The following is a 27,601-nucleotide window of genomic DNA, read 5'->3' on the forward strand; positions in this document are numbered from 1 at the left end:
TTTACGCAACTGTTGATGGGGGGGGGGGGGAGTTGCTAACAAAACTGCACAAGGATACGCTGTTGCTAACATACATAATAGTCTGGCAAACCTGTTTGTGTGTCTCTCCCCTTGGCACAGTCCTCACGCCGAATGACACAAACGCTTTATTGACAAAAAAAAAAAAAAAAACGAACTTCGCACTGAATGTAAAGGCGAAAGGGATTAGCATGCCAACCAAGAACAGCGATTTTAATCCAAATAACAGAATAATCCATTTTGTGGGGGAACTCGATTATTACAGAGAATTTTCGCTGTGTTGGAAGGTTTAAATAAGCCAAAAGTTGCAATAATTAGCACCAAGAATGTTAATCACAAGAATGTTAAGAGTAGTGAAGATGTGAAAGTTGATTTGATTAAAAAGGTAAGACCAGCCTTGCAAAATGTAAAAGTCCATAATCTTAAAGCTGCGAGAGACAAGAAAGTTGTGATTGAAGCGGAGACGGACAAAGATATTGATGATATAATGCAATGGGAGAAATTTAAAGAACTGAAGCTGTGTGTTGACAAAGTAAGGAAACAGAATCCAAAAGTTCTCATATATGACGTAGAGCAGGATGTTGACAAAAATGAATTGTTAGAACAGTTGTGGTTGAAGAATCTAAAAGATTACGGAGTGGAACAGAAACTATTCCAAGAAAGTGTAAATATTATTTCCGTAAATAAAGCCAAGAATAAGAAGCTAAATAATTGGATTCTTCAGGTGGATGGTTTGATCCATAAGCAACTAGTGAATGCTGGAAGAGTGTTTGTTGGTCCGCTTGTCGAGTCCGCGATATCATCACTGTTACGCAGTGTTATAGGTGTATGACTTATGGCCATATTGCTAAGTTTTGTAAAGGTGGCGCATGTTGTGGGTACTGTTCGGAAGAAGGTCACTCGTACAAAGAATGTTCGAATAAGGAGAAAGCTCCTCGCTGCATAAATTGCTGGCGTAAGAAATTGCCCAGTGAACATACTGCAGTTGATCGAATATGTCCCGAATATAAGAGGGCAAAGGAGCTAAGTCAAAAGCGAACAGATTATGAGAAGTGAAGAGTTCTTTCGACAGTAAACATGGATGCATAGCCTGAGTGGGTACTGTGGCGATTGTTGCGGGCTTGACTTGTGGTGACTTCTATGTAAATATTGTATAAAGTTAATTTTGGGAAGAGACTCATGTGAGACCAGTCTTTTGAAAGTTAGACAAATTGAAAGTTAGTATTTTAAAGTTTTACCTTCTGAACGAGTAGAGGTCTTCCTCCTCGAGGAAGGGGCGGTAACTGAAATCACATGGAATATTAATTTATTTCATGTGACGACAGGCTAAAGACCGTAAAAATTGTAAGTCATCTAATTAACAGAATGAGTAAAAGATATTTTCGGCTTAAATATCATAGTGGTGATCGATCACTAAAAATAAAGAATGGTAAGTTTTCAAAAATATTTAGTCATTAGTGCATATGGGCATATTACCTAGGTGGCACAATGGAGTTCTGTTACTTATATGATGTGTTGGAAGGCCTCTGCAAATGTCAAATTGGTCCGGTTCTTTCCTTCTTACTGGAGAACGATCTTACAGCGAGATAGATTTGAACAGTATATGCCGGTCACGGAAGAAGTCCAGGGTGGTTCCCAAACTTTCCACTATCTCTCTTCCCTTTTAATTGATTAATTGACTAATTAATTACTTATAATATACTAATTAGATTTGTAAAATTGTGTAATTATTGTAAATTGGTTATTGTATATCGTATAGTATTATATATTGTAAATATAGTAATTAAGACTCATAATAATGTCGAATGTTATCAAGTTACCCAAAAAGAATTATTGTATAATCCAAAATTAAAACCAGGCAATAGCAATCCTATCGGTAAGTGCTTCAACTTTAATTAATTAATTTAATATATTTACATTACTAATGAATTTTGTAAAATTTTTTTTTTTTAGAAATTGTTCCTCAAAATCTTCTAACCCCACAGTCCTTAAGTGAGTTTTAACGAGTTTTAGCTTTGAGGTGTTTTAATCGCTCAAATTATAGCATTTCAGTAATAAATTACTCAAATCCACCACGTGATATAATAGTGTAGTCTTAATTAATATAATTTTTAGACTTTTTTTTTTTTTTTTTTCATTTGTTTTCTTTTCTAATCAGTGAATAATATTAAACAGGCCTTCAGCTTACCAGCCATCAAATTTGTTCTAACAATAGATAATCTATCCTCAACATCAACAAAATAGCAGGCTATTAAATATGCATCCTTATCAACAGTGATTTCGTCAACTTGATACTTTCATATGAAACTGACTACTGTGCAGTTGAGTTTAACACTTCGTCAACCTGATAAAAAATATCAAGCTGAGGTTGCTAAACCAACCGCACATTGCTAAACCATACCTGAGGATACGGCGCTTTACAGCAGAATATTATTCAATAGTTATACATCGCATATCTTAAATTACATCCATTTCTCCAGACCATGAAACGACCAAAATATTTGTGAATTTTCTTTTCACGCTTAACAGTTCTATAAGAAGAAACATTCTGAAGGATGCAAATAGAACTTTAGACGGAGATTTTTAATTTTTATGAAATTTCTCTTCTGTTCTCATATAATTGTTTAACTTCGTGACAAAATAAGTCACGAGGCTTACCAGAAAGTTGAGCATGTTTCGTTCGAAATTAAAATGATGTCGTCTGGATCCTTCTTTTCCAGACGACATCTTAATTTATTTCATCTGATGCTATCCGAAACAAGAAACGTGTCAAAAAAACATTGAGAATCTCCTCACCATCTGAACCGTAATTGGGAAGCCATAACTAGATAAATAGCCATCATGATCAATGACGACCTAGAAATTTCGACATATGACAATATAATTATATAATATAAAGCAAAATGTTCTTTGAGGATTTAGCTCCTCGTTATATTTTTTAGTTTCATCACATTTATTTCATACAATGCCGATTTTCGAGAAAGTCCTTCACGTTTCTTTTTGTGTTTTGAATAATTATATATTTCTTCTTCCTGACAGTTATTCAAAAGCTGGTTTCTTTATAATATTGGGCAACACTATAACCACCCGATGTCGTATCTTCCAACCAAACCCAAATAGATAAAACGCTAACCTGGACCGTGATTGGTCCAACTGTTATATATTGCACATATTTTACTTCAATAAGTGATTCTCCCTCTCTCTCTCTCTCTCTCTCTCTCTTTAATTGTACAAACAAATCGGATTCAAAATTCGCCACCCATAATCGATTATGGATTTTTGATAACTGAATTTTTTGAAAGGCACAATATAGCCAAGCAGCGTTTAAAAACTACAACAACAACAACAAGCAATTGCAATGATGTGCGATGCAGGGTAAAAAACATAGAGAGAGAGAGAGAGATATGAACCGACTATTGATTATGAATATTCCGTTATGTCCATCACTACTAAAATCTAAAATACAGTTCTCAAAACTGCAGACGCAGAACGTTATAGACTCAGTTATCCAAGGCAGATTCTGTTTGTTTGCATTCGCTTTTACAAAAAGGGTATTTTCAGTTAAACGTAGCATAAATAAAGAAACTAATAATTATTTGAATTGAATCAAGCCACCCTAAGAAAGATTCGCGCATCTCCAGGAGGAGAACGCCCCACACTGTGAGAAACACTATAAAGGTTTAAATAGTAGTAAATGCATTTTATGTGAAAACCCGAAAATAAATCTTTTAAAAATCGATGAATTTGCTTTATTATTAAATCATTGTTTTTTTTTTTTTTTTTTTTTTGACAAATTTTAAAAAGCAGTGAAATCTTTACTTTTTCTAAAGTGTAAGTCTTTTCACAAGACTCGTGTGCTTGGGTTTAGTGACGGCTCTTTTAGTGTGCTGTACGCTTTGTAGGAATATTTATCCGCATTATGTTGTTTTAAATTTAGGCCAAGGCAATTCGGACCAATCTGCTTGCCAGAAAACAAAGCTGGGGGAAATTCCTGCTCCTGTACCCCTCCTCCTAAAGGGATACCATCAATTGAGTAGAGACTGGCCAACTCATTCCTCCGTGTAAACTTTTATTGTGTTCCTTACCTCATTTACAAGATTGGAATACCAATGCTGTGAACACGCCAACATTCTTCTTAATTATGGAGATTAAGTTTGATTCCGAAACCATATGAATTATCTATCCAGTACTCAGCAATGAAATCTCTTCCACTATACAGAACTTTGTATCAGTTCATATTTTTTGTTGTTGGTTTTTTAAGGAAACGAAGACGAAAATCTTTATTGCACGCTAAAGATACAATAATGTGCCCGCCACAGTCAGGAGGCCACGGGGTTCTCCATGTCTTTAGTCAACTCAACTGGGCAGTGTTTAGCGTAGATGCTCAAAGCTGTGTCACAATGAAAAAAAAAAAAAAAAAAACTGCTTTTATTTTATTATTATGTTTTTTTTCCATAATTAAAAATAAAATCTCTGCATGAGTACTAGGCTGATTTAGCCGAATAATTGAAGACCATACTAATGATACTTTAATCGCTTTGATTCTTTAGATTTCTATAACATAAAAAATCAACTTGTGGATTTTTTTTCCCTTTTTATAAGTGCGAGTTACTGCACATTGAACTCGTTCACAACTAGCAATTTTCCTCTGACAGTAACACAATACTCCATTGTTTATGGTTGAATTTAATGCGCGATTTGGGTAGGACACGTTGCACGAGCGTGCTACGGTTCCAACGTCAGGTTTGCGTGACAACAGGGGATTTCCATTGTTGTAAATTGTCGAAGCCTGCTTATTAAGAAAGAAGAATGGGAGACTACGAAAATACGTTCGTTGATTCAGTAATGAGTTTGAACGCATTGTACAATACGCAGGGAGGAGGAGCTCCGACATTTGTAGGAATTAATTTATTTTTTTGTTTCTTTGCTGGATATATGCTCTAATAACACTACGAGCAGACGAAGAGTAAGTGATTGGCAGCATTAATTTTTTATCAAACTGTTGAGCGTGCTGTCTAGACTACAACCCACTTTGTGCCGCTGTGTCCTTTGTCAATTGATCAACTGGATAGGTTGTAATTAATAGTTTGTCCCTCGCCCAAACAAAAATCTGTAAAGATATGATGTTTTCGTTTTCAAGATTTTTCACTTCAGAAAACATTCATCATCATAAAGATTATTTTAAAAATTCTTCATTGTGAGTTACTTCTTGCTCATATTGAATTTTCTTGTAAAAACAACAAATAGTAAGTTTCATGTTGGGGACCAGGGAGGAAATAGTTGAAGTTCCATATACTTATTCCCTACAGCTGGAAAAGCGTGCCTTTCTTCATCAACAACCACAAAATGCATGCTTTTCTTTTTACAACTTGTTTTAATACCCTGTCAATGTTTCATACCTTCTCTCTGTGCAAATCACTGTTGGCACATTGTGTCATTGTCACAGGTACACATAAACTTTTTTTTATGGGGACCCAAATGAAAGGTTCTCAAAAACACAATACTCTAATCCTGTGGATGGATTGAGAGTTCAGATGTGAGAAGAACCTTGCTGTCTGTTTTCCAATAAAAAAATTTTGTTTGTTCTGTTGAGCGTGGAGTTGAACTGTGTGGGTGGGATCGCCGCCTCGAATTAAAAAACTGTAGATGCTGTAGTACTTGTTTATTATCTTTCCACCAGTAATTACATCACCACTCCAGCGCTGAAACTTTCGTCGCCATTAAACTTATGTACGAACTACAAAAAATAAATGCGTACACACACGTATGCATGGATATAAACTATACATACATGTACATGGTGGGAAGATACCTAAACACTGAGCCTTGGCGGGAGATAATAGACAAGTACATCCTCTTAGCCGTAAGTGTTATTAATAATTGATTATTATTATTATTATTATATCATAATAATTAAATATTCATTGAGGTCTGTTTTTTAATCAATAAATAAAACAAGGTTTTTTTTGTTTTTTTTTTTTTTTGACCTAGAAAAATATCCAGAAATTAACTCTTCACTAGGTCGAAATTGTAGGTACTCGCCATTTAACTGACGTGTTGGGACTGGTTTTGAAGACGGATGCCAGTTCAAAATTATAGTTCCATGGAAATATCTTCAGAAAAGAAGTGTGCACAAGAAATGAGAACATCCATGTGATAAGGAATAGATATGTATAGTATGTAATGTAGGGGAACTCCCGAACTCCGGTTAAATTCTGCCATGTAACACTATGATTATACAGAATGTAGAAAGGGCAAAGGTGTGCAGTGTTATTTTTGTGCAGCGTGTGTATGTTGTTATGTTATTTAGTTTTTCTGGCCACTTAGATATCAAGAAGCAACAAGCACATTGGAGTGCATCCTGGTACTCATCTACACCACGAGGAGGCAGGCCACAACTAACCGCGAACTACTTCTAACCTCGAGTAACCAATACTGATTTTCCAAACCGTGTTTTGGACCATTAAAAAAAGCTGATAGTAAAGCTTCCAACAAATCCCGTACCAGTACGAGACTGGCGCCAGTAAGGACAAACACAACAGAGGAAAGGAGAGCAGAAAAAGGATGAGGTAGAATAAAAAGTAAAAATTAAACCCCTGACAGAATACATGAAACAAAAAAGCAAGAATTAAAAGGAAATCCTGTGCCCATAGATGTCTATACCGAAGACACTAGCAGATCCCACCAACATCAAAAGTTGATGGGCCATCAGAATAAAAGGGTAGAGGAATAGGACACAGTAAAGGATCCCTAAAGGGAATTCGGTGATTCCGTTCTTGAAGAAATCTAATACGTCGAAAAACTTGTTAGTGAAAGTGAAAATGTTACTGAAAGTAGTGGCAAGGTGTTTGCAGCCATCGTAACAGCAAGAGGGGGGGGGATTCTCCATAACAAATATTATAAAATTAATCGCGTTAAATCTCATATTTTGACTGCCTTCACAAATAGTTGCCATGGTATTGTGCTACATCGAATAAATAACACTTCACCAGTGGAGAAGACTTGTTATTTATTCTCAGCGGATGCCACCACCCAGACTGCACCGTTTCAAAGTATTCTCCACTGGTGAAGTGTTATTTATTCGAGGTAGTATAATACCATGGCAACTCGTTGTGAAGGCAGTCACAATATGAGATATAACCATCATTACATCAGCCATTTTCAATCCACTGCATTATGAAGGCCTCTCCAGCAACTTTCCAGTTCCTTCTGTTTTATACAATGACCATCCATTTACTACCCATAAACTCTAAATTTCATCTATCCACCTTCGCCGTTGTCTTCCAGGTTTTCTTCTAGCTCCTCTTGGGTACTATTCTGTTATTTTCTTAGTCCATCTGTCGTCATGTCTTCGAGCAATGTGTCCTGCCAAGACCATTTTAGTTCTTTAGTTTTGATAAGAATGTCCTTGACTTGAGTTTGCTGCCTAATCCACGTGCTTCTCTTCTTATCTAACAGTCTAATTCCCAATATGATTCGTTCCATTCTTCGCTGTGTAGTTCTCAGCTTCTCTTCCATTCTTTTGGTGAGTGCCCAAGTTTCACTAACATAAGTCATGGTAGGGAGTATACATCGGTTCATTATTTTACGTTTCAGACAAACTGGGAGATTACTCTTCAGTATGTGACTATATTTCTTGAATGCTATCCATCCAAAATTTATTCTTCTCTTGACTTCCATCCATTTATCATTATTACAGCTAATGACTTGTCTTAGATAAGCATATATGACTCCACCATTTCAATTACTGTTCCTTCAATCATTATTCCATTTCTGTGACATACTTGTTCATCATTACTTTTGTTTTAGCCATATTCATCTTTAGTCCAAAATCCTTACTAACTCTGCATAACTGATTAAGATTTTCCTCTAATTCTTTGGGATCGTGGCTTATGACCACAATATCATCTGCAAATCGTAAATGGTTTAGGTACTCTCCGTTCACATCGACTCCTTTCTGCGACCAGTCTAATCTTCTGAAAGCTTTCTCAAGGGCAGCAGTAAACAGCTTCGGAGATATTGCGTCTCCTTGTCGAACTCCTTTCTCGATTTTAAATTTGCTACTGTCTTTGTCTAGTCTAATAAAGGAGGTAGCCTTCTCATATATTTTTTTTTCAAAATCATAATATATGGGGTGTCTACGCCTTGTCTTTCCAGAGCCCGAAACATTGTCTTATGCTGTATGGAGTCAAATGCGTTTTCATAATCCACAAATGCCAGGCATAATGGTGTTTTATATTCGTTTGCTTTTCCATTAGCTGTGACATTACGTGAAGGTGATCCATAGTTGAGAATTCTGTCCTAAAGCCAGCTTGTTCTTTCGGTTGATTCTCATCAAGCATTCTTTCTAACCTGTTAGTAATGACCCTTGTGAACAACTTGTAGATGTGGGATAACAAGCTAATTGGTCTATAATTTCCAATTTCTGATTTATCTCCTTTCTTATGCAGCAAAACTATGATTGCATTATTCCACTGCTTAGCCGTCACACCTTTTCTAATGCACTTTGTGAAGAGCCTTGCCAGTTTTTGTGTTATGTCTCTTCCTCCCAATTTTAACGACTCTACAGTAACTTCATCTTCCCCCGGGGCTTTCTTATTCTTTATTTTCTTCAATGCATGTTCTACCTCATCAGGGAAAATATCGGGAATGTCGTATGTGTTGCTAATTTGCGATCCATCTTCCCCACTGCTGGCATCATTCCCCTGCTCCTTGTATAATTCTCTATAGTAGTCTTCTGCTATTTGAATTATGCCTCCTCTGCTATTCATAAGTACACCATCGCTATTCTTCGGTTTCAGTATCATTTGTCTTTCTGTATTACTGCTCATGGCTGCTGATTTAATTCCTTTGTTTTCCCTTAATGCTTTTTCTATTTTTCTTGTGTTAAATCTTCTTATGTCCTCTCTGAGTCTCTTTCTAATGGCTTTGTATAACTCAGTATACTCAATTTTCTCCTTGTCACTGTTTATCTTGCTCTTCATTTGTCGCCTTGGGTTCATCATAATAAGTGTTTCTTGACTAATATTTTCTTCTTTGGATTTCTTTTTCCCTATAGATTTCTTGGGCTTTATCACTTCCAGAAAGTTGTAATATTCCTCGTCGATATCTTGGTCCTGACCAGTCTGCAGAAGCTCAAACTTGTTCTTAAGTTCCAGTACATACTGCTTTTTCTCCTCTTCTGTTATCTCAAAGACCTTTGTATTATTTACTCGAGTCAGTTTTTTCCTTTCCTTTCCTACATCTATATCAAGTGTACATCTTACCATTCTGTGATCGCTTCCAACATTTACCTTATTCAGGACGGTAACATCACTCACGATATATCTTCTGTTAGTGAGGATGAAGTCGATTTCATTAGTAGTTAATCCATTTGGACTCTTCCATGTCCACTTTCTGTTCACCCTTTTCTTGAAAAAAGTGTTCATTACTGACAATCCTTGAGATTCTGCAAATTCCACAAGTCTATCACCTCTTCCTTTTCTTTCACTAATTCCAAAATTTCCTATAGTTCCCCTTTCTGCGCTGTTTTTTTTTTTTTCTATTTCCAACCTTAGCATTTAAGTCCCCCATAATAATGGTGTAGTGGGTTTTCTGCTCATCTAGAAGACTCTCAATTTCGGTGTACATTTGTTCAACCTCTTCATCATTGTGGCTCGATGTTGGTGCTTAATCATTATAACCTTTAGCTTGTTTCGCTTAGAAATCGTGAGTATTAGTCTTGACAGCCTTGATGATGTACTTTTGAATTCCAAAATGTTGTTTTTTAAATCTTTATGGACCAGAAACCCAACTCCACTTTCACTCCTTTCACTGTTTCCATTGGTGTACAGCAGATTTCTTATTGATAAACTTATAAGTGATTCCTTTCTTCTTCTTGTTTCAGCCAAACCGATGATATTCCAATTCATATTTTCTAATTCCTTTTCCAGCTCTAATATCCTGTCTTCAACGATGAGCGATCTTACGTTGTAATAGGCTGTTCAGTTTCCGTGCATATAACCAAAACGATGCCAATTTAATAGAGATATAACCAAAACGATGCCAATTTAATTAATTTAATTAATTAATTTAACTACTTTGGTAGATGGCTATGTTAAAATGATGCATTTGCACTAACTTACATATAATTAGTTTAGTTATTCTACCTCGTAGCATGAGACCTTTGCCCTTAAATACTTTATAGTAATAGATCTATTGATGGTGGAAAGACAGGATATGCAGTGGCATCCAAGAGGTAGAAAAATTCTCTATTCCAAAGGCTAATAAGGAGTGGAGCAGATAAGAGCAGTCTGATAAATTCTGATTAAAAGCAGTCAGATAAATCCTGATTTATGCTTTGTTCTGAATGCATGCGCAGAGTCTTAGAGAGATTCTGGGAAATCGTCTCCGGTTGTAGAAAGATTCTTGATCTTTCCGATCGCTTTGCATTGCGGATATAATACAGTAATAGACTTCTTTTTTTTTTTTTTTTTTTTTTTAGAATTTAATTTAGTGAAGTTCTCTGTAAAACCATGCTTAAGTTTCTAGTCAATATAAAGCGGCCATTAACGTTGAGAATGGAAAAAGGAGCTGAAAGAGAAGAACCTCAAGGCACTTCAGAATTTGTTTAGAAGCTGGAAGTCTTTCAACATTACAATTAGTGATTGGCCTGTAAGGAAATTCACGCCCCCCCCATTGAAAAATGCACAAGTTTGACTACATGATGGGAGTTTACTTAGAAGGTCTTTATGCTAAACAAGTTCGAATGCATTTTTAATTTTTTTCAATAGATTCCCTGTAAATCGACACTCACGATCCATATTGGCGATTGTTGATCAGTTCTAGTACTGTGTGAGCCAGTAAATAGTTAATGAATTTCTCCGTAAATAAATGATGATATCTAGAATGGACGGGTGTGCTATCCTTCTTAAAAAATAGCAGGATATGGGCCAATTTCCATACAAATGGAAAAATACCAGTGGAATAAGAGATTGCAAATAGTGATAACAAGAAAACAGTTAACTCGCACAGGCTTTTAAGCCTACATTCCTCAGTTCATTTCTATTTTCTCTTTTAAAAGCAAATAGAAAAATGTCATCTGAATTTGGAAACTTGCTAATATCAAGATTTATATAGGTCTCTCCTTGATCGTTTTCTGTAGAAAAACCAAAGCAAGCATAGAATACGGTGTGTTCAGTATGCATTTTTGTATGGCAGGAGAAAGTTTACCACGATCATCAGTGTACATTGTAGTGGGTTAGAGATAAAAGTTGCTAATAAGTCAGTCAGTTTTATCTTTAGAGGAAGATAAAAAAAATAAGGATTCAGGGGCCACTCGTCCATATAATTGAACTAGGCAGTCGCCTAGAGCGTTAAAACCTTAGCATATCTCTAATTGGGGTTTTGGAAAAAAGAGTAGGCTAATTGTATGATTCGTCCAAAGGGTTTGTTGCTGCTTGCCATGACAGTATAGTGGTTTGGAGAGGTGTGGATTCGATTCTTGGTAACAAATGGACGAATTTCTAAACTACTCTTCAATCGAAGCTGTAGTTAGCCGATCTCACGCGGAGGGTAAGGTTTTTTTCTCGTGAACTATTCCCAGTTTTTCTTTCCAGCACAACATGAAAATTGGCTCGTGAACACACACTTCTACAGGCATATAACACTTATACGGATATAATTTCTGCTTGGGAGCCGTTAGAATAACAATTAAAGCAATTTCTAGGAGCTAAATTTTAAAGTAATCATGCTTATAATTAATAGATTCACAGTGAATAAATTTGAGAAATCCTGCGTTTATTCCGAATAGCTGGAAATATCTCCCGCAACAAAGCAGGCTCCAAAATAAGCATTTTTTCTTGAATTCTAATTGCTAATGAAGTTTTCATCCTTAATCTCTTCTTTCTTTTGAAGGCGTCTTCTCTGCTTAGCGGTTGCCTTGCCCATTGTGAATGGTCGTCCCAGGAACTTGTTTGTTAATAAAAATATTTAATTCTGACAAGATTTGTGAGAAAAATTAAGAGTATATTTTATACATATGCATGCCTTCTTGCTCGGAAAAGGCTTTACATTAATTGAGGCGGACCCTCTGCAACAACATTACACGAATGTGCCAATGTGCGTGTGGTCCTGGTTCGCTGATAGTGTGGTTGCAAAGTTCTTCAGTTAATGAGGAACCCCTATCCCGGTATGAATGCAGAATTCCAGAAATAAATTCAAAACCTTCTCCATTATTACTTTATCCAGGTACTGCGCGAGATTGAGAAATATGTAAATAAATTTTTCACATTATTCTTTCGAAAAATTTTATTTTTGTCAAGTAGAAAAGTATCTTATTTAGTTATAATGTATTCATAAACATTTAACTATTTCTTTAACCAGAAGACCTTACAGAATTTACTCGATTACAATGAATAAATATATTTCATTAGAGCAAAATATATTTCAATTGTACCTTAAAATAAAAAGGAATAAAACTTTTAGGTAACAATGGAAAATATAATTTAAATTGCTAAAATATAATGTCATCAAATCGAGAGCGTAATATAAAAGTATGCCATTGCTTTCCTTTAGGCAGAAAACTATCTTCTTATAATCCAAACGTTTATACCCAGTATATATAAAACAATGGATTAATTTATCTGTATCCTCTTCTGTATTTCAATATTCTTAATTTTTTTGCTGAAACGGAGTTATACTGCATATTACAAATAACAAACTAAAATAAATAAACTTAACAGTATTTTCTGGGAAAAATCTCCCCAAAGTTTCCAACTGTGTCATGCTGCACTTGAGTTTTGGTTCTCCACTAGTTATTCTCCCTTGCATCACCAGAAGTCGAGTTATCCAACTTTCTACTTTAGGTGCATCCAGTCTATTTGTACTCAACTCACAACACACCATGCCACAGTTGCTTGGCTTAAAAACTAATCTTAGACGATAGATCTGATGTGAATGCAGTTTCATTTTCCTAAAAACAAATAGTGCTATGACAGTATTTTATGCTAAATCCTACGTAATCTGTACATGTGACCTTTAATACCTTTAATATCTGTTACTTCTTACTTTTTTTTTGCGCATTATGGCCTTTAGTTGCTGCTGCTCCCAGAAGCCTCCAATAACAACTCACTGTCCTTTGGCCTGGAATATATTTTAGCACATTTCCTGTTATAGATCTTCATATTACCATTAAACAATCCCAAAAAATTATGAAGTTATTTCGGTTCGATTACTGATATTACGCGTTATGAATTTTGATGCCTGCGGCCAAAATTCTTAGATTATCACAAATGAGCCTTTGTTTTCATAAATGGAATTAAATTATAATATAAAATTATTACCTAATTATTGTCCATAAAATGATACTTTTATATAATGATGACAGATTTTTTTTTAAAAATATATTTTAATAAAATGGCTATCATATTTTGATAATAAAGTGTAATTTATTTTTAAAATATGCCAGGCGTTATTATTAAAATCAATTATTTCTATTATTCTGATTAGGCTACCCGCACACAGAGGATATTTTTTATTATTTTTTTTTTGTACTATTGTTGAGTCGTAGGGATAAAATCCATTACATTAACTGCAGTTACGTTTACATGTTCGACAGGCCTGTGACAGGACAAAAGTGTCGCAACCAGTCCCAAATTCTCTACGACTAAATAGTCGCAGGACAACAGCTAGGCACAGAGCTTCTAATGCAGGCGCGCGCCCACAGACAACAGCACCGTCATTGAATTCAGCCTTCACTCTGCTTTTCCTTCATTCCCTCTCAAACATCCTTGAACGCAGCTTCCACTCTCTGCTTTCCGTCTTCGTTCTTTATTCCCTCCAAATTTCCCCGCTGTTAAAAATTAACTCTCCTCAACGTTTTAGATCTACATGGATGATAAAGAAAGTATTAAAAAGTTGAAGTGTAGGAGAGATCGGCATCAATTTAAAAGAAAAAGAATTGTAATACAGTATTTTTAAAAATAATTCCGGAAAATGGTTTAAGGGTATTTAGTAATTCATCAAAGTTAGTAATGCTCAATCTGAAGCACGAAGAGAACTTGGGAAGATAATCTCAAAACTCATTATACATTGTATGAAATTTAACTTTGATGAGCCTCGCGCTGTAAAGTGGATGAGCCCAGCAGTCTCTTCTCTTTCTCATTGGTATTATAAAAGCGCTGACGATTAGAGCTTCATCGATTCCATCTCTAGTCTAGGGAAATAGAAAACATTTTAGTCATTGGTGTGCGGAAGAAGAGCAACAAAACTATTTTGTCGTACTGCATCCGTTGGCATTAACAAGACGACAGAAAGTTCTCTGTGTGCGGGGGAGCCGAAGTGTTTAACTCCATTTGGCGCCTGTGGCTAGGGTCACATTCACCATACCCTAGTTATGCCTCCGTTCTACATTATTCTGTTTTATCTGTATTCCTGCCAATCTGATTGTCGTAAAGTACAGCATTAGCCTTCTTCTCATATTTGATTTTAATATTTTCTTTATATGTTTTTGTACAGATTCCCAGAAACATTATGACATTTTTATTGATGACTTTCGCGAAGAAATAGCGGAGGGTAAAATAAAAGTATTTTATATTACTTGATTGTAGTGTTTTCTTTCTCTCTACTTCTACCTTTTTATGTACACCTTTCGGCTCTCCGCATCGCTATAGAACGCTGAACAGCTGCATTTTTGTTTCTTCGGCTGTTGCTGTCAATTAAGCTGTGTCCCGAAGTGATCACAATGAGTGGCATCCGCTGTACATTCAAATATTTCACTTCTTCTATCCTGTTTGTTTTCATGTATCGCCATATATATATATATTTTTTTTTTAATTTAAAGGCCCCTAAGACCTGGGCCCACGCAGTAGCCTATGCTGCTCGAATATCGAACTGGATATCAACCAGGTAATTGACCTAATTAGCAATAGCCGTGAGATACATTATGAAGATATCATCTACACAGATTACTAAATTTGTGTGTACTTCAGATTTCTAAATTATTCGAATATTGCCGTGCAATTCTAATTCTTGTTGCCTTCATGGACCTTGCCTGAACCTGTTTTTTGTTTTTATCGCCTCAACCCATTCATTTTGAGGAATTATCATATTTTTTCGCTCCGCAATAATTATATCATTTTGTGCTTTGTTTTGATGCACGTGCACAGATATTTAAAATATTAAATTCAGAAAAGTCGTACAATAGTTCAAATACACGCACTCGAGATCAAAGAGGTAAACATACATTTTTAAACTTTATTTCAAAACAACAAGCCCTCAATTAGGATATAATACGTAACACGAGGGAAAAAAAAAAAAAACACGCTATACGCTTTGTTCGAAGAAGGAAAGTCGTAAGATTTCATGTTTCTAGCTCCTACTCATTCTTTTGGTTACTACCTACGCAATTCGATGCTCAACTGGACTGGCTCGTTAAAACCTAAGGTGAACCTAGGACATTTATTTTGACCATCGCTTTTGCAATTCCACTCGAAGTATAGCATCGTTTAAATCCCGTGGTTTAAAAGTCCAAGAAAACTCAACACTTGGCCACTCAAAGCAGCTGTTCCAAAAGTACCCCCTCGTTTTTTTTTTTTTGCAAAGAGGCATCTGTTGTCGGTTCTGTCTTGTCATTTTTTATGTTAAAGAAAAAATGGAAGCTGGGGGGGGGAATAAACCGCGTCCTTCACGCCGTTGACAAAGACTGATAGTTCTCTCCGCAGTTCTCTCTATCTGTAACCACCGGTTCCAGCCCACCAACCAGGTATAGCGTGCCGACAGCGGCACAGACACCCCTAGGCTGCCGACTTTTATTATAGTTTTAATTTATTGCTGTAGCGCCAACAGAAACACATTTTACTGTCAAATCGCGTGACGCTTGAGCTTTTCGTGCTTGCTGGGTGATCATCAACCAAACCAAATGTGACCCATTTTCGTTTACACTCTCTACCGTACTTCCGGCAAAAGGGAACGCGAGAGAGAGAGAGAGAGAGAGAGAGAGATAAGGGTAGCTGAAGAGTTGCAAGTTCATTTTGTCATTCTCATTCCCAACGCGTACTTGCATACTTAAATTGGCTAACTTTTTGAAGGCACGTGCGAATACACACAACCGTGCGCACATTGCAGGAACTTTTGTTTTAATAGTTTCACTACTTGTGGGAACTCATGCAGTGCTGCCATACTGTACTGTCTATACATAAGTGGCGAATCCGCTAATTTCGTTTTCTTTAGTTTTTTTTTTTTTTTTTTTTTTTTGGAGTGGGCGTTTAGTACAGTGAATAATCTGTTTTGTGCTGAAAGCCACTTCCTCCTGATCCTCCTAATAGAGGATAGAATGCTCCCTTTGAAGCTGCAGCTGTCTACTGAATCCACCATCAATGGAGATTATTGAAACTGAGCTGCTTCCTTTGATGCTACTCACTTGTGTTCAGATCGGAAAATAAGGACTGGAACGATCGCCACAACCGGTGGTGGTGATTCGCCGGGTTTCGGTAGAATCCGTTAATAAGAAATTCTGAGTCCGGCGAACCCACTAATCTAGTGGATTCAACGATGGATCAGTGTTTTAGCCGCATTAGTATATATGCGTAAAGCGGCTATTGTCTTCAACTGCTGTTTGTCCACATGTAATAACTCGATTTCTAGTGGATGAATTTTCATTAAATTTTAAATTTGACCCTTTCAGAAAGAGTTCTTCTGCTTTCCCAAATTTTCTTAAAATTGGAGCAATGGAAATCTGATAATTATTATTTCTTTTTTTTTTTTCATGCATACTACACATCCATTCATATACTGTATATCTTACGTGACCCACTGAATATTATGTTTGTTGACATCTCTTATTGGGGGAGTAAATGGCACATAAAAGTTGTTGCTTGGTGATCTTTTTTTTTTGATAAAGCACGAAATTATTACTATTTACAAATGCGACTGAAATGTAAGGCATTGAGCACATTAATCACCTTGTTAATTTACTCAAAAGATAGGAGTGAGCCATTGCCCACAACACTACCGCAGAAAATACTTCCATACCTCAAAACTTTACGCTTGCAAGACCCTGTGAAAGTGGAATTAGCGAGAAAGAGAGATCATTTTAGTTTATGAAAATGATCTTCTATAAGAATGGGTCTCGCACCTGACAATAACCTGAAAGAGTCACATATTAACAAGCTGTGTATCTATGCATTTAGAAGTGAACACTCCACTTAACAGGCAGATAATCATCCGACAGCAGCTGGTCGGTCTTAGGCCTCGAGGGTTCCTCTTGGATTACGTCCAAAGAAATTTGATCCCCCACACCACTCTATGCATCTGCGCTTTGGTCAGGGGCCTCTTCTGCTCAACTTAAGAGATTTCTTGGGACAGAGTATTAGCTCCTGAGATGGTAAAACGGAGCGTGCTCTATGCAAACCGCGGCATGAAACCATGGGAAACCATCATCAAGGAGAGGAATCTGCACACATTGCCACAACTCCTTTGCACCCAAATGGGTTCTTGATATCTGGGAAGTGGTTTCACAGGGCACGGCTCAAACACTTCATTACAAAACTCGCCTCATTGCAGAGAACCATTTTGCGGTGTTTAGTTAAGGCATGCAGGACAGTCTCGACGCAAGCTCTGCAAGTACTAGCCGGAACATTACCTTTAGACTTGCAAGTTACTTATAGAGGCTTTTTATACAGACTGAAAAGGCAGATTGAGACCGAATTTCTTGGAATAACCATCAACCTTCAAGATGATGCTAAAAGAGAAAGAAGGAGACTGTGGAACGAGTTAGTAAACATTTGGCAGTCTCGATGGGATACAGCTCCCGTTGGTGCAACAACGAGAAAATTTATACCACAAGTTTCATTTCTCCTTGATAAACGTGTTCGGTTGTGGTTCTGCATGGACATATTCACGTCGTACATGTTGACAGGACATGGATCGATGAACCAGAGTCTTCTTAGGTTCAATTTATCACAAACAGACCTCTGTTCGTGTGGATCCAACTCTCTGATCGCCAGAGAGTTGGAATCACATCTTGTTTCATTACTCCCTGTATGACGATTTCAGACTTCCTCTTCAAGCATTTACTAATTTTCAATCAGGACAGGAGTCGTCTCTGCTTCAAAGCTCGGAGTCATTTCAGATTCTTCAGACTTTCGCTCAAGGCGTATTTCTTCGAAGGCGTTCAGTGTCGACAGATCTCAACAGGATGCAGCACAACGGTCCTGCTGATGCATAGCTGGCTAGATCTCTTTTAATAATACATAAACTCAAATCCTCAAGAAATGAAATTTTCCTCGGCCTGCAGACAAAATTAAGTGCTTTCTTTCTTTTTTTTTTTTAATTTTATTTATTTATTTATTTATTTTTATTTTTTATTTATTTATTATTATTTTTAAATTTTATTTTATTTATTTATTATTATTTTTAAATTTTATTTTATTTATTTATTATTATTTTTAAATTTTATTTTATTTATTTTATTATTTATTTATATAAATGTTTTATTTTAATAATTTTGGTTCCAAATCCAGCACCACGGGTGATCATTTTTTTTTTTTTTCTCCCTCTGGAATGGGCCCCCCCAGAGGATCCTGGCCTACCTTCTGACAACATTAGGTGGGTCAGAGTCTCTCTTGAGACAGTACGTGCTTTACATGGACTGGCCCACCTTCCCGTGGTGTGGACAAGTACCTAGAATCATCTGTCCAGGTGACTGATGCTTCTGGGTAGCCAAGCGGCCAGAACAGAACAACAAACACACACATAATACACACAAACCGACGTCACACACATATCTGGCCCATTTGTAGTGCCACTGTTCTTCACAGAGATACGAGGCGGAGTTGAACAAACGTTCTAGGAGCCGCCCTTTACATATACACATGTCCACACATGTCCACATCTGGGAAGTGATGACAAACCTTCGGCCATCGAACGAACCCGGTGCAGTGCAACACCTTGTCTTAGATCTTTACTAAAAAAGAGATTAAAAGTCCAAGACACCTCATCTAACCTGTAAATATGCAATTCTAACTTTTATTCTTGTGGTGAGAAACAAAATGTCTAAGTTAATGCTGGTAATTTCCACTTTAACATCACATCTTATGTGAACAACTAAAACCACAAAATTAGAGAGAGAGAACCTGATGGCTCGAACTTTCCATTTATGTTTTTCATTGTAATGCGATTTCATAGTGTCGCAAGGAATTTCTTTCATAATACGAAGAGCCACATTTTGTCGTTTTTCTCTGATTTCAATAGTGTGGATTGAGCTTGAAATTATATACGAGCAGGAAGCATACGAACTTTTCACACAAGAACAGTTGACAGAATGTAAGTTGACATTGTCACAGTGTTTTCTGAAAATTTAAAATTTCCAAAGTTTGACATATCAGACTAAGTTTACTTTGTGAATCACTTTAAACACTTAAGTTTATTTTCTTTAGCAGTTCATTTTTAAAGTTTTATTCTATCAACGATTCTTATCCTTAAAAATAAAAAAACAACACAGATACATAAAATTTTCAAAGTTTTATCGACTATCTATATACCCGTTAAATGGAATTAAATTCGTTGTGTGAATATGCCGATTGGCTAGTTTCAACGTACTGTGTGAGTGTGTTGTGCATTTAGAATTAAGCTACAGACAATAAGTGAATTAATTGAGGCTTTTGAATTCGGACAGTGAAGTACGAAAGTCTGTCTAAGTAAAATTTCAACGGTGGTTAGTTCTTACATCTTTGAACTTAGCAATAGGAAGTTTAATTCTGAAACAGACACGTCACTATCAGATGAGTGAAGCTGATATTCTGAAAAAAAAAAATACAACGTGATAGGCCTGTTTGAATTTTTGTAAATTTCTATATTTCCCCGTGATTCCTAAATATAAGTGCAGAAGGCCGGTGGTGGTGGCTGCCTGATATGCACAAATCATACCCAAGAATAAAATGTATATCAACAAATAAGTATGATTTCTGAAGCAAAAAAATTTCCAAAGTTTGAAAAAACATACTTTCTATTTTCGGAAACAAGAGGCGGTATTCTAGTTTTAAATAAACTTGATGTTTGGAAGTATACAGCGTGAGAAAAAAGTGTACATGAAACGTCGTAAATTTTACAAATAAATGCACTCACTCATATGTTCCCCCAAAATCTGTTGTTTTTTTCTTTTCCTGACTCCCTCAGCCCAAGGGGGGAAAAAAAGATGTAAACCAAACACAGAGTTTGATTTGTTTTAAAAAACTGACCAATCAGTGTTCGTCTTCAAGGTTCAGTTCAGGATCGAACTTTCGTTAACCGCCATCGTTACAAATGATGAGACACTTTGTCTATTCATTACACAGAATAAAACGAAACCATCAGGAATGAAATTTTATCCCTTGAAATGAGAGTTTTTCATAATTTTCTGAGCGATAGTTATAGCGTGATTCATGATAGTAGTATTTCTGAATTTCGACAAGTATCAGTTCCAAAGTCACAGTTCTGAGGACTAGCTCCGGGAATGTGCAAGCGATATATGGGTTTAAAAAGCTGTATTTCTCTATTTGTGTGTGGAGTTTAGAGTATATGTTGTTACTATCTGTTTCTTGGTAGGCTGTAAAGATGTGTGAATAGTTAAAATAGACCCTCGTGTTTGTTTCCGATATAAACGAGCATGTTTTACAATGAAAACTCAGGCGAAAAATAAGAATTTTCCCACTCCAGCAAGTGGCCATTTTCTGCTGGATTCCAGGTCATGCTGGGATACCAGGAAACGAATGTGCGAACTATGCCTCTAAACATCCATCCAACAGTCAATTGTCACAGTATTATGTTCCATATCTTGACTACAAAAGTAACATAAGAAGAATATGCAGAGAACAATGGAGAATTCAATGGCAAGCCCAAACATATAATAATTTTCATCAAATAAAACCTGAACTGCAATTGTGGACTTCCAGTTTCCATATAAACAGCAGGGAGGAAGTAATCTTAACCAGAGCACGAATTGGCCACAGTCATCTTACACACCTTTATCTCCTCACAGGTATTAGGTATGTTGAGGGTCTGATGGCACCTGGGATTTCTCCCATCTCCGCATATGTTCTCTGTATCTGACAAGCCAGAGATTTAAAAGTGTGTGGGGTATGTACTGTGTAGTTTGTTGTGCCCATTGTTTGTCCAGCCTGTTAGCCGCCGGGCCCCTAGTGACACCCGACGTTACCAATAACCACCATGGGGAGGCCAGCCCAGTCTACCAAAATTGTATTCTGGAGGATCTTGCCACTTACTTTCCTGGGATTTCAGTGGCTAGGACCAAAAAAATTTATAAAAAAATCGCGGTTGAAATTAGTGATACTTAAGTTAGTATTAATTATATGCGACGTGGGGCTGTGCAGTAAAGTGAGTTTTAAAAACCAAATTGGTTTGAGCAAGAATTTTTATATTCACTTTTAATTTTGAGATGTAGGGCTAAAAGCTGTGCAAGACAAAAGTTTGGGGGAGAGGCAAAGACTGGGGGAAGAAATTGGAAGTAAGGGGCCAACAGAGTAGATGGCTCCTGCAGGTAGTGAAGGTAGTGAGTCATGCCCGTGTCCCAACATAGTGAGAAAACTCGGGAGACGAGGAGGGGGAGAGAGGCAAGCCTCGCCCACCTCCACAGGAGTTTGGAAAGAAAGATCTGCTCAAAAAAGTGCAGATTTGGGTCGCCAATAGGCTGTCCCATTGTCGGTAATATTCCTCTTGTGGTTAGACAATACAGGATGTCTCAAAAATATTGGTACAAACGTTTAGGAGAGGTATGTAACATCTAAAGGAATGTGAATCGCATAGGAACTCATAACCGGAAACGTCACCTAGAGTCGGTACACGGTATTGTTCATCAGTTTGCGAGAGAGAAAATTTCTGGTTTACTCATCAAGCAGTAGTCGCCGCACAAAGAGCATGCATCAATATACGAACTGTGAGCTGGCAAACATGCTGTTGTTGTTATTTGGTTTTTAGGAGCATTAGCAACGAAGGCCATATTGCTCCAGGAATATGTGGTGGTCATTCCCTGACCTTTCCGCATCCTCCATATTTGGTGTTGACCGGCTCGAACCCTGGTCTAATCAAGAAGCATGTTCTACTCACTGCTGCTCCTTCCCACCTGGCTACAGAAGCACCAGGCAGACATGCATGGATTAGCAGAGGGCTATGGACGAGCCGCTCAACGAATTTATGGAGAACGCTTCTCGGACAGACATTTGAAGTCATCTAGCGTGAATAGTGTTTCATAGTAGTCAGTGGTGTACATGTCATTTTCTTGGCATATTCTATGCTGTTCAAGTGAAGTAGGCATGGCAGTCCCTGGGAAAATAGCGCCCAGAATATTTGTGATTGAATGATGCCATGTGGTGGTTTGGCTCCCCTGTGGTGTCAATGTGGTAGAAATAACTTCCCCCCAGGGAGTTTGTTTGTAATTATCCTAAAGACTACCCCCCCCCATGGCTCATTATTTCCTGTTATGCATGCCAAGTTTTCCCAGGCTCTTTGTTTGCTCTTGTTTATCGCATCCGTGTATCTGTTTCTAAATTCTCTATAGCGCATATACAGTATCTGGACCTCAGCAGTAGGACATGTGCGTCTTGCCTGTTGAAAGCGTTTTCTTCTTTTCATGGTCTCCCTCCTGAGTTGCTGGATCTCGCGAATCCACCAAGGGACTGCTCCCGGTTGGTTTGAGATTTCTCATCTTCATTGATGCTTCACTCACTGCAAGTATTATTTCAGTTACCCTCTTTTGATTCTCGTCTGGGTCCCCATTCTGGTTTGTAGTTTCCAGGTGTTGGAGTACAGTGGGCATTAAGACCTCTCTGAACCTTTCCCAGTTCGCCCGGCGGATGGCGAAGCGATTTGGTGTTTGTTTAGGTGTCGGTAGTCTCTTTAATGATCTTCTCATTTGGCAGGTAATCACCCAGAGGTCAGAAGGCCCCGGATGCCAAGCGTTTTCCGTGGCCAAGCGATTTTCTGAGCTCTATAAAGCAATTCAAAGCGTTCTCCTTTAAAGGAATCACTCTTCTTTTAAGTTCCCCGTTAGTTTCTCTTAAGTTCTTAAAAAAAAAGCACTGTAGACTTCATCTTACAAGTTGTAAGTTAAGTCAGGAAAGAAAAGACAACTTTCCTTTTAATTTTATTAGAGTTACTAACCCAACTAACCTAACAACCGCTTGGCCACTCGTGGCATTACTCCTGCCTCCCTGTGGCGGGGCCGGTAACCTGAGTGGGAAAGCCAACCCTCAGGGCCAAAAGGAGTACAAAATGGACAAAGAAACCTTTCCCTCACTTGATCAGTTGAGATAACCTACTGATCAAGACCAACCCGATCATGACTCTTATCAAAATCAAAATAAAAGACAAAAAACAGACCTATGTCAACAAGATCACCCAGCCTTTCTCCTTATTCATTCTGTTTCAGATTCTCCTGTTAGCAAATTATCCCCATTTCTAATCCAGAAATGCTTGGAAAATGCTGCAGGATCACCGAAGATGGTAAAGCGATTACAGTCTGGAGATCTGCTGGTAGAGACAATGAAGCCAAAACACTCAGAAATTTTATTGAAACTGACTACTTTTGGTGGAATCCCCGTGAAAATAACGCCTCATGCCACTCTGAATACATCAAAAGGAGTTATAGCAGAGTGGGATCTGATTAACATCTCAGAGGATGAAATTGTACAAGAATTGACAGATCAAAAAGTAATACATGCAAAAAGAATATTAATCCGGAAAGATGGAGAATTAAAGCCAACAAGGAACATAATACTGACCTTTATTACCCCAAACTTACCAACAATGGTTAAAGCAGGGTATCTGAATTGTCGTATACGTCCATATATACCGAATCCCATCAGGTGTTACAAATGCCAGAAATATGGACACTCCCAGGTAGCTTGCCGTGGCACTATGATTTGCCCAAACTGTGGTTCAACAGAACACACTCAAGCTGATTGTACCGTAACCTCCTTCACCTGTCCCAATTGCAAAGGTAACCATCCGGCATATTCAAAAAATTGTGAAATGTGGAAAGTGGGGAAAGAAATACAAAAATACAAATCAGAAAACAAAGTAACGTATCAGGAAGCCAAAAAGCACATCATGCAGTTTATGCCAAAACGCACGTATGCACATCAACCAAACACAATCACTCTATTGCTACTCAAACTGACATGGCAGTCCCTCCAAACATTTCTTTTGCAGATTGGGCCAGGTCCGTGCTTAATGCTAAGCCAACAACCTGCCAAACACAAGCAACTGGAACAAGCAATTAATACACCAATTTCAGTTCCTCCTAACGTGCCTGAAACTACAAAAAAAGCAGAAAAAATAGTACCTACAGATCATGCTCAGACCAAGAAACAGTTCCCTATACATATGGATGTTGACAAAAAAACTGACCAAGAAGAAACTATATTAGAACTTCATGCAGAAGAACACATGGATACAGAGAGACCGGTTTTCCCCAAAAAAGACAGAAATAAATCAGATCGTTATAAACAAACTGCTTCAAAAAAAGAGACAGATCAAAACACAACTCCTAAAAGCAAGTAATGCAGCACATACTTCAATGGAATTGTAGAGGCATACGAGCCAATATTGATGATATATATGACCTGATTAATAAGTACAATCCAGTGAGCGTTTGTCTGCAAGAAACAAATTTAACACCACAGGTAACCCACTCAATTAGAAACTTCACAATGTACAGAAAAGACAGGAATACTGCAAAATCCGCACATGGAGGAGTAGCAATACTAGTTAACTCTAAAATCCCAGTTCGACATATCTCTCTACAGACTGACTTAGAAGCTGTTGCTGTGCGTATTGCGCTTGGAATAACACTAACTCTTGTTTCAATATACCTCCCACCAAACAGACTTTTCATGCTTAAAGAACTAGAAGATCTTATAGCACAATTGCCAAAACCTTTCTGCCTTTTTGGAGATTTCAATGGGCATCACCCGTTGTGGGGATCTTCAAGCATGGATAAAAGAGGACATATGATAGAGACATTACTGAATCAACAGCAGTTAACCTTGCTAAATACTGGCCATCACACTTATGTCCATCTACCCACAGGCTCCACTTCAGCAATTGATCTGTCAATCTGTTCTCCCATACTGTTCCCCAGTATGGAGTGGTCAACCTTATATGATCCACACAACAGCGATCATTTTCCAATTATATGTAAAATTCAAACAAAACAATCCCACTCTCCAGATTACAGAGTAAAATGGAAATTCACAAAAGCGAACTGGACAAAATATTCATTCTGTATTAATTTTGATGATCAATTTATTAAAACCCAACCAATAGATAAAGTCACAGAGCACATCACCGCACAAATTTTGGCAGCAGCTTCTGAGGCAATTCCTCAATCCTCTGCAAACCAAAAAAGACATGCAAAACACTGGTGGAATGAGGCCTGTAAGAGTGCAAAACGAGAAAAAAAATAAAGCTTGGAACCTATTTCGTAGATTTCCTACAACAGCCAACCTCATTTTATGTAAAAAACAAAAGGCAAGGGCACGACAAATCTGGAAACAAGCCAAAAAAGAAGCGTGGATAACATTTGCCAGTACCATTACGAAGGACACCAGCAGTCGGCTAATATGGAAGAAAATCCAACAATTAAATAATAAGTACATTCCCTTCTCTGCTCCAATCTTGATTAAGAATGGACGAGAACTGTCCTCTCCAAAGGAAATAGGCGATTTCCTTGGAGAGACCTTCAGTCAGATATCATCAGCTTCTGCGTACGACAATCCTTTTCTGAAAATCAAAACCTGTGCAGAAAAATATAAATTAAATTTAACACCAACCAAATCCTTATAATCAACCATTCATCCTAGCTGAACTTCAAGAAGCTCTAAACAGATCAGCAAACAGCTCAGCAGAACCGGACGGAATCTATTATATAATGCTTAAACACCTAAATAATGTAGCTTTAAGATTATTACTAGTATTCTACAACCGGATATTTCTTGAATGTGTTTATCCTTCCTCATGGCATCATTCTGTAATTCTTGCCTTTCCAAAACCAGGAAAGGATCAATCGCTTCCACAAAACTACCGACCAATTTCCCTAACCAGCTGTTTGAGTAAAACACTAGAAAAAATGATACATAGGGGATTAAAATGGATACTAGAAAGCAAAATGCTACTAAATATCAACCAATATGGTTTCAGACAAAACAGATCCTGTTTGGACCTTATGGTAAGAGCAGAAACTAACATTCGGAATGCATATGTTAAAAATGAACATCTGGTAATGGTGAGTCTAGATATTGAAAAGGCATTCGATACCACATGGAGGTACGGCATTCTTCGAGAGCTGTATACCCTAGGGTTGAGAGGACACATACCTCAATTCATCCAGAACTTTCTCAAGTGCAGAACCTTTCAAGTTCGTCACCAGAATGTACTTTCACAATATTTTATTCAAGAAGAAGGGGTGCCTCAAGGGTCCATACTTAGTCCTACCCTCTTCGCAATTAGACTAAATAACATGACGCAGAATATCCCCAAAACCGTAGAAATATATATGTATGCCGACGATCTTGCTATATCATGCCATTCACCAACCATTAACAGCATAGAGAGGCAGTTACAACTTACCATAAATAAGTTAGAGACATGGACTGTAGAAAATGGTTATCGCCTGTCAAAACAAAAGACAATTGCAGTTCATTTCTGTAAAAAGCGCAGATTACATCCAGAGCCTGAACTTAAGTTAAAAAACCAACCAATCCCTCTTGCCAGCAATATCCGATTTTTAGGTTTAATATTAGATACTAAACTTAATTTTTCCATGCACATAACTTATCTCAGAACTCTCTGCTTGAAAAAACTCAATATACTCAGAGCCATCTCCGCCATGGCATGGGGTGCAGATAGATGCACTCTCCTGCATTTGTATCGTTCGCTCATCAGGTCTCGTCTAGATTATGGTTCAATAGTATACGACTCAGCTAGGAAAACTGTACTTACAAGACTGAATACAATACAGCACAGTGCTCTTCGCACTGCTCTTGGAGCTTTTTGAACATCTCCGGTCAAAAGTCTCTATATAGAGGCATACGAACCACCACTCCACCTCCGAAGGAAAATGTTACTCCTCACCTATGCAGCCAGGATTAAAAGTCTTCCAGATCATCCGAATCAACCGCTGGTTTTCAATCCTGAAAGGGTAACATTCTATAACAATAAACCCACTGAAAATAGACCAAACTGGTATTAGACTACAAGATTTGATGCATTGCTGGAATGTTCATTTTGAAAACACGCTCAAAGAAACCAAAATATCTGATCCGTCTTGGTCCTCAAACCCACCTTACTGTGATACCTATTTCCAACAATGGGGAAAAAAGTCCATAGAAAGCTGTTACATCAAGAAATTGCACGAAGCACATGCCGCTAGCAATGCGCAGAGCTGCTTAATGTATACTGATGGCTCAAAATCAGATGATGCCGTAGGTGCTGTAGCAGTCTTTCCCACATTTACAGTATCTGTATCTCTCCCGACTGAATGTAGCAGTTATACTGCAGAACTTTATGCAATCCACCTAGCTACAAATCTGTCTCAACACTAATAGTTTAA

At 37.4% G+C, this 27,601-nt stretch overlaps 1 protein-coding gene across 1 annotated transcript in view; it reads right to left on the minus strand.

Annotated features, from left to right (window-relative positions):
* The window catches only part of LOC150088244 (frizzled-10-like), a 287,419-nt gene that overhangs the window by 86,614 nt on the left and 173,204 nt on the right, over window positions 1-27,601 (minus strand). The gene's annotated exons all lie outside the window — the stretch shown is intronic.

The sequence above is a fragment of the Mastigoproctus giganteus genome, chromosome 3, assembly GCF_048544385.1.
Source record: "Mastigoproctus giganteus isolate SK-2022 chromosome 3, ASM4854438v1, whole genome shotgun sequence".
Lineage (NCBI taxonomy): Eukaryota > Metazoa > Arthropoda > Arachnida > Uropygi > Thelyphonidae > Mastigoproctus > Mastigoproctus giganteus.